This window comes from Protopterus annectens, chromosome 7.part0 (assembly GCF_019279795.1).
Source record: "Protopterus annectens isolate FY-2018-M chromosome 7.part0, PAN1.0, whole genome shotgun sequence".
NCBI lineage: Eukaryota > Metazoa > Chordata > Ceratodontiformes > Protopteridae > Protopterus > Protopterus annectens.
In genome coordinates this window covers 148029629-148050831 of record NC_056739.1, presented here as the reverse complement: position 1 = coordinate 148050831, position 21203 = coordinate 148029629, and the positions used below count along the sequence as shown (strand labels likewise).

General features: G+C 44.6%; 1 protein-coding gene across 7 annotated transcripts in view; it reads left to right on the top strand.

Moving 5' to 3' along the window:
• The window catches only part of FKBP5 (FKBP prolyl isomerase 5), a 1213834-nt gene that overhangs the window by 994968 nt on the left and 197663 nt on the right, over positions 1–21203 (top strand). The window lies entirely within an intron of this gene.

Sequence of the window (21203 nt, the reverse complement as noted above, 5' to 3'; positions counted from 1 at the left end):
ATGATATATTGTATAATAGGGTGCAGTCTGGGTAAATTATGATATATTGTATAATAGGGTGCTGTCTGGGTAAATTATGATACATTGTATAACGGTGCTATCTGGGTAAATTATGATATATTGTATAACAGGGTGCAGTCTGGGTAATATATGATGCATTGTATAACAGGGTGCTGTCTGGGTAAATTATGATACATTTTTTAATGGAGTGCAGTTTGGGTAAATTATGATACATTGTATAATAGGGTGCTGTCTGGGTAAATTATGATACACTGTATAATAGGGTGCAGTCTGAGTAAATTATGATACATTGTATAACCGGGTGCTGTCTGGGTAAATTATGATATATTGTATAACAGGGTGCAGTTTGGGTAAATTATGATACATTGTATTACAGGCTGCTGTCTCGGTAAATTATGATACATTGTATAACAGGGTGCTGTCTGGGTAAATTATGATACATTGTATAACAGGGTGCTGTCTGGGTAAATTATGATACATTGTATAACCGGGTGCTGTCTGGGTAAATTATGATACATTGTATAACCGGGTGCTGTCTGGGTAAATTATGATATATTGTATAACAGGGTGCAGTTTGGGTAAATTATGATACATTGTATTACAGGCTGCTGTCTCGGTAAATTATGATACATTGTATAACAGGGTGCTGTCTGGGTAAATTATGATACATTGTGTAACAGGGTGCTGTCTGGGCATATTATGATACATTGTTTAATAGGGTGCAGTCTGGGTAAATTATGATACATTGTATAACAGGGTGCAGTCTGGGTAAATTATGATACATTGTATAACAGGGTGCTGTCTGGGTAAATTATGATACATTGTATAATAGGGTGCTGTCTGGGTAAATTATGATACATTGTATAACAGTGTGCTGTCTGTGTAAATTATGATGCATTGTATAATAGGGTGCTGTCTGTGTAAATTATGATACATTGTATAATAGGGTGCTGTCTGGGTAAATTATGATACATTGTATAACAGGGTGCTGTCTGGGTAAATTATGATACATTGTGTAACAGTGCTGTCTGGGTAAATTATGATACATTGTATAACAGGGTGCAGTCTGGGTAAATTATGATACATTGTATAACAGGGTGCTGTCTTGGTAAATTATGATACATTGTATTACAGTGTGCTGTCTGTGTAAATTATGATACATTGTATAATAGGGTGCTGTCTGTGTAAATTATTGTATAACAGGGTGCAGTCTGGGTAAATTATGATACATTGTATAACAGGGTGCTGTCTTGGTAAATTATGATACATTGTATAACAGGGTGCTGTCTGGGTAAATTATGGTACATTGTGTAACGGTGCTGTCTGGGTAAATTATGATACATTGTGTAACAGTGCTGTCTGGGTAAATTATGATACATTGTATAACAGGGTGCAGTCTGGGTAAATTATGATACATTGTATAACAGGGTGCTGTCTTGGTAAATTATGATACATTGTATTACAGTGTGCTGTCTCGGTAAATTATGATACATTGTATAACAGGGTGCTGTCTGGGTAAATTATGGTACATTGTGTAACGGTGCTGTCTGGGTAAATTATGATACATTGTATAACAGGGTGCTGTCTGGGTAAATTATGATACATTGTATAAGAGGGTGCTGTCTTGGTAAATTATGATACATTGTGTAATGGTGCTGTCTGGGTAAGTTATGATACATTGTATAACAAGGTGCAGTCTGGGTAAATTATGATACATTGTATAACAGGGTGCTGTCTTGGTAAATTATGATACATTGTATAACAGGGTGCTGTCTGGGTAAATTATGGTACATTGTGTAACGGTGCTGTCTGGGTAAATTATGATACATTGTGTAACGGTGCTGTCTGGGTAAATTATGATACATTGTGTAACGGTGCTGTCTGGGTAAATTATGATACATTGTATAACAAGGTGCAGTCTGGGTAAATTATGATACATTGTGTAACAGGGTGCTGTCTTGGTAAATTATGATACATTGTATAATAGGGTGCTGTCTGGGTAAATTATGGTACATTGTGTAACGGTGCTGTCTGGGTAAATTATGATACATTGTGTAACGGTGCTGTCTGGGTAAATTATGATACATTGTGTAACTGTGCTGTCTGGGTAAATTATGATACATTGTATAACAGGGTGCAGGCTGGGGCATTAGGAATGGTTCATCTGTTGGGTTTCTTTATTATTTTTTTGTATGTCAGTGTGAAAGTAGATGGCAATATTAGCTGAGAATAAAGAATCTTTTTGTTGGACAAAAAATTCCGAGGGAGTGGAATGTTGCGATATGAAAAAGGAAATGAGGAGGAGAAGGGAAAGAAGAATGGATGTTGAATTTGTGGAAGAAGACGAGGTTGTGGTGTATAACGTTAGAGTTGTGTGCATAATACAGAACGTGTGTGGACGTGTGGTTAGTGGTGCGTTTGTAATTTTTTTAATTATATCATCCAAGGAAAATGAAGTTTTGTGAGAGGGAGTTTATACAAATTGCATTAACAGAAATGTGGATACCAGTGTACCTGTACGATCATGACTGGTACTTTTATGCATAATTATGTCCCAATTAAACAAACCTTAAAAATATAAAGCGCTGTCTGAAATGTTTTTTAGCAGAGAAGCATGTCAGGAACTTGTGGAGATAATGCGGTATCTTTTTTGGTCATTACTTCATTAGGGTTGTAGGAAAAAATATTGCTGAAAATGAACGTGAAAAGAACTGCAAAATGGACTGTTTTTGTTGGATAGTGTATACTTTAGGGTGATACACATGGAACACAAGATGTTTGTTTAATTTTGAAAGAAAGTTTACAATCGATGGTTTAATTCACAAAATATTTATAGGAAAATAAAGTAAATGAATTAGAGCTGGGTCCAGAGGGAAGTAGTGGGCGAATACTGTCTGAAATACGTGCACTGCTGTAATGGCAGAGGTAATGATTTTGTTAATAATATTTGTAAAATATATTCTGTTTTATTTATGGGGGGTTGTAATATCTTTAAGCCTTTCTTCATCTTTCCATCCTGACTTCTTGTATTACATATTAATATTGTTAAACTATACACTTGTTTGTGCCTTTGCTGTGTTTTGCGACCTTTTTTCCTTCACCCGAGTACCTACTGTGTTCTGCTGATCTGTGGCAATGCCTTTCCTTTTACCTGCTTAAATAATTTACTGTTCAAACATTTTTCTTCTGGAAAGAGTTGTAGCTATAGTTTATAACATTCATGTTTACTCAACAAAGAAGCTGTTAGTTCTGGACATTTTTTTCTGTAGTTGTGTAACGGTGCTGTCTGGGTAAATTATGATGCATTGTATAACAGGGTGCAGTCTGGTTAAATTATGATACATTGTATAATAGGGTGCTGTCTGGGTAAATTCTGTAGTTGTATGAACTTGTCTGATAACTTTTGGCTCCCTTGTTCATAGATCTTTAGTAGACAACTGGTCCATTAGACGTTTAGGAGCCTAGTCACTACAGATTCTCTCTCCTTCAAATATAAAAACATTTGCTTGAACTCAAATTAGTTATTCTAGATTTGAAACCATTCATCTCTTGCATTTGATGTCCTTCAAGGATGCATCTGCAGTCCTTACATATGGGTTGTCCTGCCTCAGGCAGCCCTTCGGTCGGCCGGATTCCAAAGTCTGGGTCTGGCGACGGCTGATGTCACCCTCTTCCCCGACGTCAGAGCGCCTGGGGTATAAAAGCGTCAGCCGACGCCATCTTCCTCAGTCTTTCTTGCCGCGAGGTGCCCGAAGCAGAAGCAGTTTGCAAGTGCTGGTTGGCCAGCTCCTGTGATTTCAGCTACCGAAGTCTTCAAAAAAGCTAAGTACCCCGTTGGGGACTCTTTCTTGCCTCAGCCGATGTCAGATCAAACGGTTAAAGTTAATAATTGTTTATCTTGTGGGAAACAAATACCTCATAAGGATTTCCACTCTTACTGCTTACCCTGCCTAGGCCCAGACCACAACGTCTCGGCCTGTTCAGCCTGTGCTTCCTTCAATAAACGCACTCTTAGGCGTCGGGCAGAGTTTGCAGAGGAATTTTTTGGGGAAAATTTCTGTTATATCATGTCATCGGAGCTTCCAACAGCTCATTTACCCAAAAAACGAAAGGATAAGGACCGATACACGCGGTCAGTGGTTTCGGCCGACTCCACACCTAGGCCTACCGCGAGTGTCTCGGTCTCTACTGAAGCCGAATCTCTACCGCTTCCGACCGACGACACCGCACAGCCGGTAACTTTGGTACCGGAGGCCATCACTGGGTCTGTCATAGAATTTCCGTCTGAAACCGGTGCTCAGGAAATATCCGACACCATTTCTGTTGATAAAACTACTCCAGCATGTGGGGCAGCTAGGCCTCCTGTATCCATGTCCATTAAGGCCTTTACACAGGCTAAAGCTGCTAAACAGCCAAAATCTCTCCCTCCCAAGGCTATTCCTCAGGGATCCACTACAGGTTCACAAATTTTAAGTTTGGCTGAAGACCTTATTTCCTTAACCAGGGGTTCTCAGCCACATCCAGACAGGGGCTCTCAACCACCTCCAGGCAAAAGGCCCAGGGTTTTGCAGACAGATCCCCAGTCTTCTGATGAGGCCTCAGATGACTCTGCCCTTTCAGACTACCAGGAGGAGGCCCTTTCGGCCTATGAGGATTCTGATGCAGAGGAATCTATTCCCTCGGCCTCCCCCCCTGAAGAGTTTTCCTTTGGGGAGACCCTTCACTCCATGAGAGAGCATTTCAAATGACAAGGCCAGGAATTCTCTGATTCCAGGAAGAGGTTAAGGACTTTTTTACATTTACCTCAGCATAAACCTTTGGTTATTCCTCCTGTTTTAAATGTTATAGAAGATGTGTACTCTGAGTTTAGTATTTCCCCTGACTCCCTTCCTCCGGCTCCTGTCAAACCTGACAGGTACTACAGGGTCCCGGACTCACATCTATACCTTTACAAGGGCCACTCTGCTGACCCAGAAACTATTTCCCAGGGCCCTAAAGGGGTTACAACCACCACTGCCAAGAATCCACTTCTTTCTGAAAGGGAATCCAGGGCTTTAGAGAGATGGGGTAAAAAAGTGTATACTTCTTCCACTCTTTCTATGAGAGCATTAAATTGTCAATTCCATATGATACAGTATCAAGAGTATCTGTTAGATGAATTGCATAAAAAACTATCCTCGCCTGAACCCCTAGACCGCAAGGCGCTTTAGGATCTGGTGCATAACTCTCAGCAGGTTAGCAACCATTTCTTACAGTGTGGTTATGATGCATTGGAAGCTTCATGTAGGTCAGCAATGACAGGTGCAGTCATACGTAGGCATGCTTGGCTGAAGGAACAAACACTGCCAGATCATGTTAAAGCAAAGCTTCTGGATGCACCACTGGAAAAACAAAAGTTATTTGTTTCCACGGCTCAAGAAATTTGAGGAAAAGGCAAAATCAGTACAAACAGTCAAAGATTTTCTCCAGGTCCAACCACCAAGATTCAGCAGAAATTGGCCTTCTAAGAATTGGTCCTTTCCAGACACAGACAGATTTCAAAGAGGCAAAAACAGGCGTGGCAGAGGTAGAGGGCAAGCTCGTGGCTCCTACAGAGGATGTCAATGGCAGCCTCTTAACCAGAGAGGTAGTGCAGGACCTACAACCACTCCGCAAGGACAAACTCAATGACTTGACTTTGACTCCGCCAACCAGGGCTCAATTGGAAGCACCTTTGGGCAGAAAGCTATCTTTATTCTCAGAAAATTGGCACAGCATTACAAAGGACAAATGGGTACTGCAAATAATAGACAAAGGATACAGATTCCATTTTCATACATTACCAAAAAGACAAGGCATGCCAAACCTGCCACCAAATCAAAGGGCAGAGGCTTTCAAGCAAATTTCCAAACTACTACAAATGAAGGCAATAGAAAAGGTTCCTTACACAGAACAAGGCCAAGGATTTTATTCCAGACTATTCCTTTTTCCAAGAAAAGAAAAGCAATGGAGGCCTATTCTGGACTTGTCTGCACTGAATACTTATCTCATCGTGCCAAAATTCAAAATGCTGACCTTACAGCAACTCCTTCCCATGCTGGGCAAGGGTCCTGGCTGGTAACTCTAGACCTCAAGGAGGCATACCTGCATGTCCCTATCAGACAAAGTTGCAGAAGACACCTCAGATTTCTTGCAGGTTCAGAGCATTATCAATTCTCAGCATTGCCCTTTGGCTTATCTACTGCACCCAGAGTATTCACGAAATGCCTGGCATCAGTAATTGCACATTGCAGACTTCAGGGGATTCAAATATACCCATACCTGGACGACTGCCTTATACAAGTGGACAGCCAACAGACATTGGTAAAACACTTGAACTATGCCATCCGCCTACTACAGGCCTTGGGATACACAGTCAACATTCAGAAATCAAGACTTGTTCCATCCCAACGAATAATTTTTCTGGGTGCAAAGCTGGATACAAACACTCAAATGGCTTTTCTCACAGAAGAAAAACAAGAACAATTACCAGATTATTTCAGAAATCTGACAACACAAACCCAGCTGACTGCAAGGAAAATCCTGCAGGCCCTGAGTTTCATGGCATCTTGCATTCTTCTGATTCCACAAGCAAGGCTGCATATGAGGAAACTACAATGGTACCTAAGGAGTCTATGGTCTCAACACAGTCACAGCCTAGAAGCTTTGATCCCCCTCATTCCATGCCTTCAAAAGGAATTTCTGTGGTGGGCACAAGCAAGCCAGTCAAACATGGGTCTGCCTTTCAGCAAGCCACATATCAGCCAAACCATTACAACAGACGCCTCAGACCATGGATGGGGAGCGCACATGAAGGGCATATGTATTCAAGGGCAATGGACACAAAAGGAATTGCACCTGCACATCAACCAAAAGGAAATGCTGGCAGTGATACATTCAATCGAGGCCTTCGAACATTTCCTGCATCAAGGTCACCTGCTAATAAAGACAGACAATACCACAGTTATGTGGTACATAAACAAGCAAGGAGGTACCCATTCCTACCCTCTTTGCAGGCTGGCAATGAATCTTTGGGAACTTTCCCTAAAACTCAATATAGAGCTGCATTCCCAGTTCGTACCAGGAAAGGACAATGTACTGGCGGACAGCCTAACAGAAACACCATGGATCCACACGAATGGATGTTGCATCCAGACATTTTTCTTCAGATAACACAATCATGGGGAAGGCTGGACATAGATCTTTTTGCCTCTCCCACAACCATCAACTGAAGAAATTCTGCACAAGGACATACCATCCTCAAGCATGGAAAGTGGACGCCCTATCCTTCAGCTGGAATGATCTAACAGTTTATACATTCCCACCTCTTCCGTTAATGACCAAGGTCTTACTGAAGATCAGGACAGAGCAACCAAAAGTGATTCTGATAGCTCTGGACTGGCCAAGACAACACTGGTACCCACTGTTAAAGAGCATGTCACGCACGAAACCGTGGCCTCTACCACAATGGCCACTTCTTCTGACACAGCACAATTACAAGACTCTGCACTCCAGCCTAAAAACCTTGCAGCTGACAGCTTGGAAAATACCTTGACTCCTCGCCAGGATAAACTATCCAAGAGGGTAAAGGATATCATCATGGAAGCTCGGCGGCCTTCCACAAGAAAGGCATATTCAGCAAAATGGAAAAGATTTTGAACCTGGAGCACTGCAAAGGGCCAGGATCCAACAGTGATGATCATTCCACATATCCTTGAATACTTGGCTGAAATGCGACATAATGGCCTTTCTTATTCATCCATAAAAATTCATGCTTCAGCTATTTCAGCAGAGTACAACACTGATCCACCTGTATTTTCTCATCCTCTGCTAAGGCAGTTTCTAAGAGGGATAAAAAACATCAACCCTCCAAGGAAACCACCAGTGCCTACATGGGACCTTAACTTCATGTTGGAAAAATTAACTCTACCTCCCTTTGAACCAGCAGCATCTTCAGAACTACAATTCCTGTCTTGGAAGACTGCCTTCCTTCTTGCCATAACCTCAGCAAGAAGAGTATCTGAGTTACAGGCCCTCATGGCAGTACAACCATTTCTCATTTTCCATAAGGACAGAGTCTCTTTGAGAACCAATCCTTCATTCATGCCAAAGGTGGTATCCAGGGTCTCACTGAACCAAGCTATCCACCTGCCTACTTTCTTTCCAAATCCACAAAATAAAGGAGAGAAACTTCTGCATACCCTGGACATTCACAGACAGTTGCGCTACTACTTGGACAGAACTAAGACTTACAGAAAAAATGACCAACTGTTTGTAGCATATGCTGCTGGTGTACAAGGAAAAGCAATTTCCAAACAAACAATTTCAAAATGGATAGGAAATTGCATTCGATTCTGTTACTCTTTTCATGGAAAAGCTGTGCCAGCTAACATCAGACCTCATTCCACCAGAGCAACAGCCACCTCCACAGCCTTCTTAAGAGGGTGGCTACAAAGGACATTTTAGAAGCTGCTACATGGAGCTCTGTGCATACATTTTCCAAGCATTACAACTTGCCTTTATATTCCAGATCCAGAGCAGGCTTTGCTACTGCAGTCCTGCAGGGCATGTTAGCTACACCATCCTTTTCTTAGGTCCTACCACCCCCAGCTTGGCTATGGTATTCTACCCATATGTAAGGACTGCAGATGCATCCTTGAAGGACATAGTACAGTTTTGTACCTACCATAAATGTAGATGTCCGATAGGTATGCATCTGCAGTCAGGTTTTCCCTCCCTCCTACCCCTCTGTGGTATTCTTTGGGTACCTATCCCTCTTTTTAGCTAGCTGGGGTTATCTTTTATGGTGTATTTGTTTTTTATTGCTGAGCATGATTGGAATTTATTCATTTCTCCAAATTTTAGCCTTCTTTAGAGGGCACCTGTCATCTGGGGCAAGAAAAACTGAGGAAGATGGCGTCGGCTGACGCTTTTATACCCCAGGCGCTCTGACGTCGGGGAAGAGGGCGACATCAGCCATCACCGGACCCAGACTTTGGAATCCGGCCGACCGAAGGGCTGCCTGAGGCAGGACAACCCATATGTAAGGACTGCAGATGCATACCTATCGGACATCTACATTTATGGTAGGTACAAAACTGTACTATGTTAAGTTGTCAATCTCGCCTTCATTCTTGCCTGATGGGTTCCGACTCGGCACTTGCTAAGCTCGAGAGTCACTTTTACCAGCTCGAGGCAGCCCCATATCCCATGATGCAAGGTGGTAAGTACCCAGATATCGTTTGCCGCTTCGCTGATGAGGTCCTCCTTTTACCAGCTCCTGGTAAGTGATTTATACACTACTTCTTTGCCCCTCTTTTCAGTTCAAAGTTAATTTTAGACTTAAATTTAATAGTTTTAGACTAGTTTTGGTCCCTTTCTGACTAAATTCCCTCTCTCCTTTAAAGTTTTTAGTCAGGTCTTCTCCCATCCCATCCCCCCCTTGTTAGGGTGTGTGTGTGTGTGTTTGTAAGAGAATAGTTTCTCTTTTTTTTGGGGGGATTGTTATATTTCTTGGACAGGTGTGTGTGTGTGTGTTTTTTACACCATGTCTAAGGAAAGGGTCTCAGGCTTTAAGAAGTGTGACTCGTGCTGTCAGAAGATGTCTCTGACAGACGGTCACACTTCTTGCTTATACTGCCTGGGACCTCTCCACCTGCAGGACTCCTGTGCGATTTGTCATTCTTTTAGCCAGAGAGTCCTGCAGGAAAGGAGAAATAAGCTGATTTTGAGGGGCCTACTTAAGCCGGAGGGCTCTCCGGCTAAGTCGGCTCCGTCTAAGACTTCTAAGTCTTCCAAGGCCCAGGCTTCTGTGTCCAAGCCTGCGGCCTCGGCTCCGACTCTTTCAGAGTCGAGATCGGCTCCGGCTGGAGCCGATTCTAGTTTGCACAAACCTTCGGCACCGATGGCTATCGGTGTCGATTCTGGTTCGGCCACTTCGGTGTCGGCTCCGATCGGTTCCGATCACCATGTGGCTCAGGCTTCAGTGTCGGCGCCGACCGGTTCCGACACCCTTACTTTTATGTCTGTATCGGCTCCGGCCGGAGCCGATGCATCGAAACTTTCTGTCGGTGCCGAAAAGTTGTCGGCTCCGACAGCTTCCATGGTTTCGTCGGCTCCGATGGTTCCTTCGAGGAAGAGGTCTAGGTCCCCTTCCTTGGAGCCGATACTCTCGGCTCCGGCTTCTCTCCTCTCGAACGGAGCCATCGGAGCCGATCATCCAGGTCACCCAGGCTTTCTGACCATGATTTAGAGAGTGGTCAGTAGATTATTAAAATCACAGGCACTGGCCCAGATGCTACATAGTCCGTCTCAACAGGCGACTATTAGTCCACACCCATTGCAGTTCCTCCTTCGACTCTACCCCAGAGTTTGGAGTTGGAGTCTTCGAATGGTTTCTGCTATGGCTGAGGGACATATACCCCCTTCTGCTCCTTCATCCTCTACTCTTATCTCCTCTTGAGACCTTCCTTAGAGGGATTCGTGGTCGGGCTTCCCTGGTCTCCTCCGAGGGGTGAGTGGCATTGGACCCTTGTCCGACCCCACTCTTCCCCTTGGAGCCTCGGCCTTGGTGAGCTCGGCTCCGACATCTGCCTCGGAGCCTTCCTTCGGTGGGTCCTGGAGTTCCTGGTTCTTCGAACGGGTTCTTTCGGACCTCCCTGGGAGGGAGCCTCGAGGTGATGAAGAGTGTGCTGGCCACTGGACTCAGCCAGCAGTCTGTTCCCTTAGCTCCTCTCTCTATGGTGCCTGTCGATATCTCTGCCACTTCTCTTGCTCCCGGACCCAGAGATCCTCCGCCTCAGGTTTCCCACTGGGAAGAACCCTCTTCCGAGGATTCTCCTGATCAGTCAGGAGATCCTCCATGAAGAGGACCTGTAAGAGGAAACACGTAGACTCCCGAGTCTATCACTTCAGATACTGACTTAGATGAGTCTGAGGGATCCCCAAGATCCCCTCTGAGGATGTCTCCTTTTCAGACATCCTAGAACTCCTTAGACAGAGGGGAAACTGGCCCACCAATAATCCCTCTGAGGATGAGTCGGTATACCTGGAGGCGTTTGGATCTCGGCCCTCCACCTCCTGGGTGTCTCCGCCTTTCGACCCCCTTATGCAGGTTATTGCTCGAAAGGCATGGGCTGCTCCTGACTCTGTAGAGCCAGTCCCTAGGAGGCCTTCTAAATTTATTACTGCCCCGTCGGACAAGCAATTCCTCACGAAAGGTGTCCCTGCTGATGCCATGGTGGTGGTGGCTGCCACTAAGAAGGAACTTGCAGATCCTTCCGTACCTGTCTATCCTCCTAATAAGAACTCTAGGACCATGGATAGGTATGGTAAGCGGATGTTCTCTTCAGCGACCTTTGCTATGCGTTCGCTGAACTACCTATGTCACTTCACCAGACTCCAGAGGGATATCCTTAAGGAGCTAGGTGAAGTAGTACAGGATCCCACAGCTGCAGGGGCTCAAGAAAAAATTGCTTCACAGCTAGGAACCCTTAATTCTATTGCTAACTCCTCCATGCTGATATCATATGCTGCAGATGGAGCGAGTAGGGCCGCAGGTACAGGTGTGGCTCTTAGACGCCAAGCCTGGATGCGGCTCTGTAATTTTGCAGATCCCTTTAAGCGCCCTTCACAAACTCTCCCTTTGATGGGTCAGCTTTGTTTGGCCCTCAAGTGAAGGAAACGTTGACCAGGTGTGAGCAGGACGGCAAGACTCTTTCTGCCGTAAGGGTCTGTTTTTCCACCCCTTCTAGACCTTACCCCAAAGGGCAGAAGGGTGGCAAAATGTGGTTCCGCAAATCCCAAGGAGTCACGCCGGATTCACGTGGTCAGTTTACCCCTAGAGGCAGAGGGGGTAACAATAACAGACGCCACTCTAGAGGCAGAGGGGGTCCACAAAACCAGGGAAGCAGAGAGCCTCTCTCTGACAATCCCTTTCAGCATCCCTGAGATGTTGCCCGGCTGTCCATCCTTGGAGCAGTCAGGGGAAGACTATCGCTGTACCCAGAAGCCTGGCGTTCCCTCACTCAAGACAGATGGGTACAGTCGATCATATCCGAGGGTTACAAAATTCCTTTCGAGGAAAGTCCTTTCTATCACTCAAATTCCCTTCCAGATGTACCACCCGGTCTAAGGGAAATTGCAGAGTTAGAAGTCTTAAAACTACTGCAAAAAAGAGCCATTCAGCCAGTTACAACAGATCATTCAGAGCCCGGAATCTACTCAAGGTTCTTTTGGTCCCCAAAAGACGGGAGACTGGAGACCAATATTGGATCTCAGCAGACTCAACAAGTCTGTGAGGAAGACAAGATTCGAATGGTCACTCTTCAGTCAATTCTGCCCTTCTTACAGAAGGACAACTGGATGTGCTCAATAGATCTTCAGGATGCGTACTATCACATAAAAATTCACAGATGCTCCAGGAGATTTCTCCGCTTTCGGCTGGGGTCCAGTCATTTCCAGTTCAGAGCCCTGCCCTTTGGTCTCACTACAGCCCCCAGAGTGTTCACCAAATGTATGGCAGTGGTCACGGCTCACCTGAGACGTCAAGGATTCCAGGTGTTTCCGTATCTCGATGACTGGCTCCTTTCAGCCACCACCAGGCATCAGCTTCTTCAAGCCAGGGATTACATGATAAATCTTTGTTCTCAATTGGGCATCTCGATCAACTCGAAAATCATCCTTATTGCCCTACCAGTCTATTACTTTCATAGGCGCAAACTTAAACACTGTTCGGATGTCAGCTACCCTTACAGATCAAAGAATCTCAGACATTCAAAGTCACGTCAGGATCATTCTAGCCAACAAGAAGGTACAGGCCAGAATGGTTCTAAAGGTGTTAGGCCTCATGGCTGCGGCCATTACCCTTCTTCCCTGGCTCGCTTCTATATGCCTTCTTCAATGGATGTTGTTCACTCAGTGGTCTTACCAACAACTTCCAATGCGCCAAATACTGGTGACACAGATTTGCAAGAATCATCTTGCTTGGTGGATCACTTCTCCCCAGATTCACCAAGGCAGACACTTAGTACCCCATCCCGGTAGCCACTGTTACTACGGATGCCTCCCTGATCGGGTGGGGGGGGCATTATCAGGGCAGGATGGTTCATGGGACGTGGCAACCTTTCGAATACCACCTGCACATAAATGTCCTAGAGATGAGAGCAGTGCTTTTAACGTTGCAAGCCCGCAACGACTTTCTTCCCGTAGGGACAATTGCAGTCCACACAGACAACATGTCTGTAGTTTGGTATATCAACAAACAGGGCAGAACCAAGTCCTACCCCTTGTGTCGAGAAGCGCTCAGACTTTGGCAATGGGCGATCTCCTCTCATCGGTTTCTGGTAGCAACGCACATCCCTGGGAAAACCAACATTTTAGCGGACAGATTGAGCAGAGCTATTCTCATGCCTCACAAGTGGTCTCTCAAACAATCTATAGTGGAATAGATTTTTCTGGAATGGGGTCGCCCATGTTGCGATCTTTTTGCTACTCCCCAAAACAGCAAATGCCCAGACTTCTCTCTCTTCCCACTGCCAGGCCATCCCCCCAGAGACGCTCTGACCCAGGATTGGCCCCAGGGACTTCTTTATGCCTTTCCTCCATTTCCTCTGATCCCTCAAGTTATCCAGAAAGCAACCGTTTTGAGAGCCAAATTGATTCTCATTGCTCCTTATTGGCCTCGACAAATTTGGTTTCCGTTCCTCCATCGTCACCTTTTGGTGCAGCCGTGGCATCTGGACCCAGTGCCAGATCTTCTGATTCACCAATCCGGTCAGCTGCACCGGTCTATCCCTTCTCTCAACCTCACAGCATGGTTGCTCCACTTCCTTCCTTAGCCAGGCTTCCTATGATCTCTAACCCTGTTAGAGGCATCATAGTAGCTTCCCTAAAATCCTCTACCAGGAGGATTTATACGAGCAAATGGAAACGTTTTTCTTATTGGGCTAAAGCCAAGAATATTGATCCCTTCACTGCTCCAGTTTAAGCAGTTTTGGATTTCTTAGCGGAGATTTTTCACGTGGGCTCCTCTTCTTCCACAGTTAGAGTTCGGTTGGCTGCTATCTCCAACTTTCATGTTGGGTTCGCAGATCACAACATTATGTCCCACAGGCTTTGTAGAGCCTTCTTGAAAGGAATTTTCCTCCTGAAGCCTCCAGTCAGGAGTCCTCCTCCTCAATGGGACCTAAATTTAGTGCTGACATCCTTGATTCTTCCTCCCTTCGAGCCAGCTGTTTCTTGTTCCCTGAAGTTTCTTTCATGGAAAACTTTATTCCTGGTTGCTATTACATTGGCTAGGAGGGTGTCTGAACTTCATGCTCTACCTGTTCGCCCCCCCTATTTGGTCTTCCAGAAAGACAGAGTATCATTGAGAACTAATCCGACCTTTTTTCCTAAGGTCGCCTCAAAGACTAATTTGAATCAAGACATTGATCTCCCTGTATTTTTTCCAAACTATTCAAACAGATCGGAACAAAAATTACATTATCTTGATGTCCACCGCCAACTCAGATATTACTTGGACAGAACAAAACAATTCAGGAAATCCGATCAACTCTTTGTTTCCTATGCTGATAACAAGAAAGGCCTTCCTGTCTCAAAAGTGACCTTATCTAGATGGCTTTCTTCTGTCATCTCTGAAATTTATCGGCTCAGGGGAAAACAGCTGTGTTTGAAACCTAGAGCACATTCAACCAGAAGCTTAGCTACTTCTACAGCCTTTCAAGCTAGACTTCCTTTAGACACTATTTGTGCAGCAGCCACTTGGGCCACTCCTCATACATTTGTTTCCCATTACAAATTGGATTTGGCCTCCAGGGACAGAGCCAGTTTTGGCTCTACCGTTCTCAAGAGTCTGTTCCATTGAGCCACCCAGGATAGAGGTGCTAGGGACTCGGTCCCATCAAGCAAGAATGAAGGCGAGATTGACAACTTAACATTGAGAAGTTATGTACCTACCATAACATTCCATGTTAGTTGTCTTCTCTCCTTCTTTCTTTGCACCCTCCCTCCTTCCCCAGGCCTGGACAGACCTTTCTCTACAAGGAATTACACTTCTGAAGACCGTACAGAGCTGGTCCTTCTACCATACTGCAGGTTTTTCTCTTCTTCTTTCTTCCTTTGGGAAGTTATTATGCTAGGTGCTATTGCCCTTTTGTCATCAAACGAGATCTGGGTACTTACCGCCTTGCATCATGGGATATGGGGCTGCCTCGAGCTGGTAAAAGTGACTCTCGAGCTTAGCAAGTGCCAAGTCGGAGCCGAGGATCGGCTCCGAACCCATCAAGCAAGAAAGAAGGCGAGAGAAGACAACTAACATGGAACGTTATGGTAGGTACATAACTTCTCATTTTCTGCCGTACAGATGCATCATTAGTCATTTGACCTTATTCCTGTCTTTGTTCTTTTGCTGAAAACATTGTTTTTTCTCTGCATCCTGATCCATGAAGTACATTATTTGAGGCTAATGTAATTTCTACCAAAGTCTGGTAACAAATGAGCTTGTTGTACTCTGTTCCAAAAACTGTCATTTTATTTATTTATTTTTTGTCTAGGGCCTAATCATAATTGTTTTCCTGTGGGCATTGCAGAATGTTTAACATTGTTAAATCAGGACAGGTAAAAGTTCTGCAATCATATTTTATTGCACAATTGCCCAAATTTGAGAAGCTTTCAAACATCCATATAAAGAAAGAAGTGCACACAGAAATGATCACATTCTGCTAGTTTCAGTTTGGTGAAAAAGAAAGTATTGAGCATCTGAATTTTGCAAGGAGGCAGTAACCTGACTCTTTATTAGGCTTTATTTGTATAGTACTGTTATAACAGTGTCAGACCAGTTATTGTTACTACGTTTGTGTTTTTACATTAGCTATGTTAGGCTTTCTAGGCTCCTTTATGCTGCACTAAGAGACTTGATTTGTTGCTGCACTGTTACCCCTTTTGTTGTAGCTGCCTGCTTGTATCCAAACTGTTTCTAACAGCTGTATTGTGAGACTGAGACCGTACTTCTCTATAGATGTCCACCTTCTAGAGAATGTTGGGGCAGGGGAGAGGCACCCACTTCCAATTATTACCCAGTTATTTTATGAATTACTGCAACATTGATTTTATTGAAATTTTTGTTGGTAAAGTGTTAACACGTAAATGTAATATATACAACATACACACACACACACACACACACACACACACACACACACACACTCACACGCACGCATGTATGCACACACTCACTTTGACCTGCATTATTGGTAAGTAGTTTGTATCCAGAGGAATGCAGATGCTTTGCATATCAGTTCTATGCAAGGAGTATGAGTTACTGTAAGAGGGAGCTGTCATTTCATTTGGAGTTTTTTTGCAAAGGAGTATATGCTTAAACACACTTCAGTAGCTCTACTTTTCATGAATTCAGTGATGTCTTTCCAATGTCCAGCCAGTGTACCAAAGCCTTAGGTTTTTACAGACGTATGTCACATGTATGCTCCCCTCTCTAGGTGTAGGACATAAAGGTGACGTGCAGATGTCCATACCTCAGAACTTCTGTGCCACCAGTCCAAACACCATCATTGAACATCAGTCTTAAAGCTCCTTCTGGTTACTGAACCATGTGTCAGGTAAGTGCCTCGCTGGGATTTCTTATCTTTTCTTTCTTTTTCAATGCTGTGGCTTTACATGTCATCTAGAAAGGGAACATGTCAGTGTGGGAGGCAGATTCCCTATAAGGATCATCATGAGCAGTGTGTCTTCTGTTAGGGTGCTTCTCACAACCATATGCAGTGTTCTACCTGCCAAGTGTTTGTCCCTAAGACCTTACATAGTTGTCTCTCCTCTTTGCCCATCTAAATTGTTTGTGCAGGGTGCAATGGTGGAATTCTCCTGTCTGGAAGGTCAGACGCCTAGCCAGGAAAAAGGCCAAAAGAGTCAGATCTGATTTGGCTGCTGTCCCACCTCTCCCAGACGTTTTTGTCAAGTCTGGTGAAGGACAAAAGGGTCGTCCAGTTGTTGCTTCAGATTCCTATGCCTCAACTCTATCGAAGGTCAGCACAGATCCAACTTCTTGCCCATCCTTGGATGCTCTGCAGACATCCATGCTGGATGTTTTGGGGGAAACTCATCAGATAATTTCAAGAGGGTCCAAGGTAGATTCCACAGATCCTAGTTTGGGAGGAGATTCCTACTACGTTAATTGAATACAGGCAGGGGTCCAAATATCCTAGGGTGTTTAGGGCAGATGTCCCGGTAAAGAAAAAAAAACTAAACATATTTCCCCTGCTGCTAAAGATCCCAAGCTTGAATGGCAGGATTTTACTGAGGGGTTGTTTAATTCATTGATGGCTTTGAAGCATCCCCAAGGAGTTTCTGTACTTGCTCCCCCCTTGGTCCTCTACCCTACTCAAGAGGCCCAGAGGGCAAGACTCCTCTGAGGACTAGGTTTCTGGGGAAGATTCTTTGGCATATTCCTTTCAGATCCCTTCTCCCTTGGCTTATGGCTCTGAAGAGGAAGACTCTATCAGCCCAGACTCTTCTTTTGAATAACTCTTGTGGGGATACTATTTCTCATATGATGGAGTATTTTAAATGGGACTGCTCTTAGGTTTCTGATATTCAGAAGCTGTATTATGAGCTCCATAAGATGGACTCCCCTAAACCTTTTTCTGTACCTCCTGTCTTGGCTGCCCTTTTAGATACATTTTCTGCTGTTTCTGTGGCCCCAGACTCTCAACCTCTAGCCCCCTAAGAAACCTGACAGGTTTTAGAAGGTGCGCGATGACTGTAGGTTTCTCTACAAATCTCTTTCTGCTTGACCCCTCTCTGGTGTTTGCCTCTTCTGACAAAACCTCTTAAGCTTTTGCTTTCTACTAAACTGCTTCTTTTAGACAAGGCAGTCGGGTCATGGAACAGCTGGCCAAGAGTCTATACTGCTGCCACCTTGGTCTTTGGGGTTATTAATTATCAGACCCATATGACCAGGTATATTTTAGCCCTTCTTTATCAGGCTTCCCAGGCTATTTCTGACCTTCCTGATTCTGAAGGGAAGACCTCATCCTATTGTTTACTGGGATCTACTAGCAGCCCACCACTCTATTAAATGTAGTTATGATACAGCTGATGCCTTTTCTAGGGGTGCTGCTTTTGGTTCTGTTTTGAGACACTCTTGGCTCTGTCTATAGCCTTTGCAAGATGACATTAAGGCTAAAGTGTTGGATGCTGCTCTTGATAATAAAAACCTATTTGGTTCTGCAGCTGCTGGGCTTTTTAGGTCTTTGCAGGATAAAGGGAAGGCCTTACAGAAAGTAAAGCATATTTTTGTTTCTTCTATTCCCAAGTTCCAGAGGAGTTATCCTTCAAAATCTGCTTTTATTTGCAGACACCCTCTCCCTTCCTCCAAAGGTAAAAAGGGCTCTAGGCGGGTTCCTTCTGCTAAATCTACTCGAAATCCCACTTCTCTGAAACCTCTTTTTCAAGACAAACCAGGTTCCATCTGGCTGTCTGTTTTCACCTTTCCTTAGTCAGGTTCCTTTATCTCTGTCTTTCTCTGTCCTTTCCCAGTTGCTTAAGGATCACTCAAAGCTCTTAGTTTCTGTCCATCATCCATCAGGGTTGCTTCATGGTTTGGACATCCATTTCTCCCTTTTGGGGCATCCCTCAACCTCCTCAGGAACAGCTTCCTTTCTTTCCAGAACTACTTCAGGACCTTCTTTTTCAAGGCACCAGTCAAGCTGTTCCTCCTTCCCTAGAGGTGAAGGGGTTTTATTCCACAATGTTTCTGGTTCCCAGGAAGAAAGGCATCTGCAGAACTATTCTGGACCTCAATCAGCTAAACACCTTTATGAAGTTCCCTTCCTTCTGAACGTTAGCTCTTCATCCCCTATTTTCTCTTCTCCCCCAGGCTTTCCTGGTTTCTCTGGATCTCAAGGATGTTTACCTTTACATCCCTGTTCAACCCCCTTTTCAGGAAGTTTTTTGTGTTTCTCTGTTTCTTCCTTGCATTTTCAGTTATCTGATTTGCCCTTTGGCCTTTCTACTGCCCCAAGTGTTTTCACCAAATGGCTCACTCCTGTAATTGCATTTTGCAGAATGACAGGAGTTCATATCTTTCCGTATCTGGACGACCTCTTTATTCAGGCTTCCTCCCCCGAGACTTGCTTCAACACCTTCACTATACTGTTTGTCTCTTGCAAAGCCTGGAGTTTACAATAAACTTCCAGAAATCAGCCCTGATTCCTTCTCAGGATCACATGTTTTCGGTTGCAGGCTTCAAATCATCCCTATACTGGCCTTCCTGCCTCCTCCCAAGGCTGTTTCTTCGATTGCCGTTTCTCACTCACTTCCTCCTCAGGTTTCCCTTATTGTCAGAGAGTTTCTCAAGGCTCTGGGATTCATGGCCTCCACCATTCCTATGGTACTTCTAGCCAGGCTCCATATGAGAAAACTACAGTAGTTTCTGAAGTCAGTATGGCTCCAACACTGTCATCCTCTAGATTTCTCAGTTCTTCTTCCATGCCTCAAACTTGAGCTTCAGTGGTGGATTCATCAGTTGTCTCTCAACATGGGACTCCTTTTTCAGCCCCCATTCCCCATTTAGGAACTTTTTTAAGATGCCTCAGACAACGGGTGTGGAGCCTCTTTCAGTCCTCACAGGGTGTGGGGTCTCTGGCCTTCTCATCAGAGGTCAGACCGTATCAATATCAAGGAGATGAGCACTCTTCTTTTGCCCTTCAGACCTTTCATTCTCTCTTTTCCCAGCTCCTGTCAAAATCATTACAGACAGTACAACAGTAATGTGCTACATCAACAAGCAAGGGGGGGGCATGGTCCTACTTTCTCTAACAAGCAAGGGGGGGCATGGTCCTACTTTCTTTAACAAGCAAGGGGGGGCATGGTCCTACTATCTTTAACAAGCAAGGGGGGGCATGGTCCTACTTTCTTTAACAAGCAAGGGGGGCATGGTCGTACTTTCTTTAACAAGCAAGGGGGGCATGGTCCTACTTTCTTTAACAAGCAAGGGGGGCATGGTCCTACTTTCTTTAACATGCAAGGGGGGCATGGTCCTACTTTCTTAACAAGCAGGGGCATGGTCCTACTTTCTTTAACAAGCAAGGGGGGCATGGTCCTACTTTCTTTAACAAGCAAGGGGGGCATGGTCCTACTTTCTTTAACAAGCAAGGGGGGCATGGTCCTACTTTCTTTAACAAGCAAGGGGGGCATGGTCCTACTTTCTTTAACAAGCAAGGGGGGCATGGTCCTACTTTCTTTAACAAGCAAGGGGGGCATGGTCCTACTTTCTTTAACAAGCAAGGGGGGCATGGTCCTACTTTCTTTAACAAGCAAGGGGGGCATGGTCCTGCTTTCTTTGCAGGCTGGCTGTTCAAGTTTGAGATCTAGCTGCCCAGTATCAAGTGACTCTTAAGGCTGTATATGTTCCTTCAGAGGAGAACATAGCGGCAGACTCTCTGAGCAGGCCCATAACACAGGCTCACAAATGGATGTTTTACAGAGATGTGTTTCTGGAAATTTACCATCAGTGAGATACTCCTCAGGTAGATCGGTTTGCCTTCCCTTTGAACAGACAGCTTCCTGTTTTTTTGCACCAGAGTCCCAAGTCCTCTTGTCTGGAAGGTGGATGTCTTTTTCCTGGAAGGAAATGTTTCTCTGTGCCTTCCCTCCCCTTCCTCTCTTACTGAGGGTCCTGTTCAAGATAGAGCAAGGCTCCGCTAAAATGTTGACAGTGACTCCCTTTGGCCCAGACAGCATTGGTTTCCCCTGCTTCTGCACCTAGCCCAGGGCAGTCACCACAATTTACCTCACAGGGTGGACCCACACACACAGGACAAGGAGTCTGTCATCCATCCCCACTTGACCACTCTTCAATTGATACTGTGATCGATAAGGTTTGGATTCCTTTTTAGGCACCTTTTTTTCTGAGGACATGCTTAGGATTCTGCAGGAGGCCAAAAAACCCACTACCGGGAGATTTTCTGTTTGGTGCCTTGCTCATAACCAGGATCCACTTTCTGTGCAGATCCCTCTGATTCTCTGTTATTTGTGTGAATTGCTCCATGCTAGGTAAGCTTATTCTTCAGTTAAAACTTACCTTTCAGCTGTCTGTGCTTTTCTGCCATTAACTTCTTCTCTGGCCTCTAGGTTTGAGGTCAAGCAAT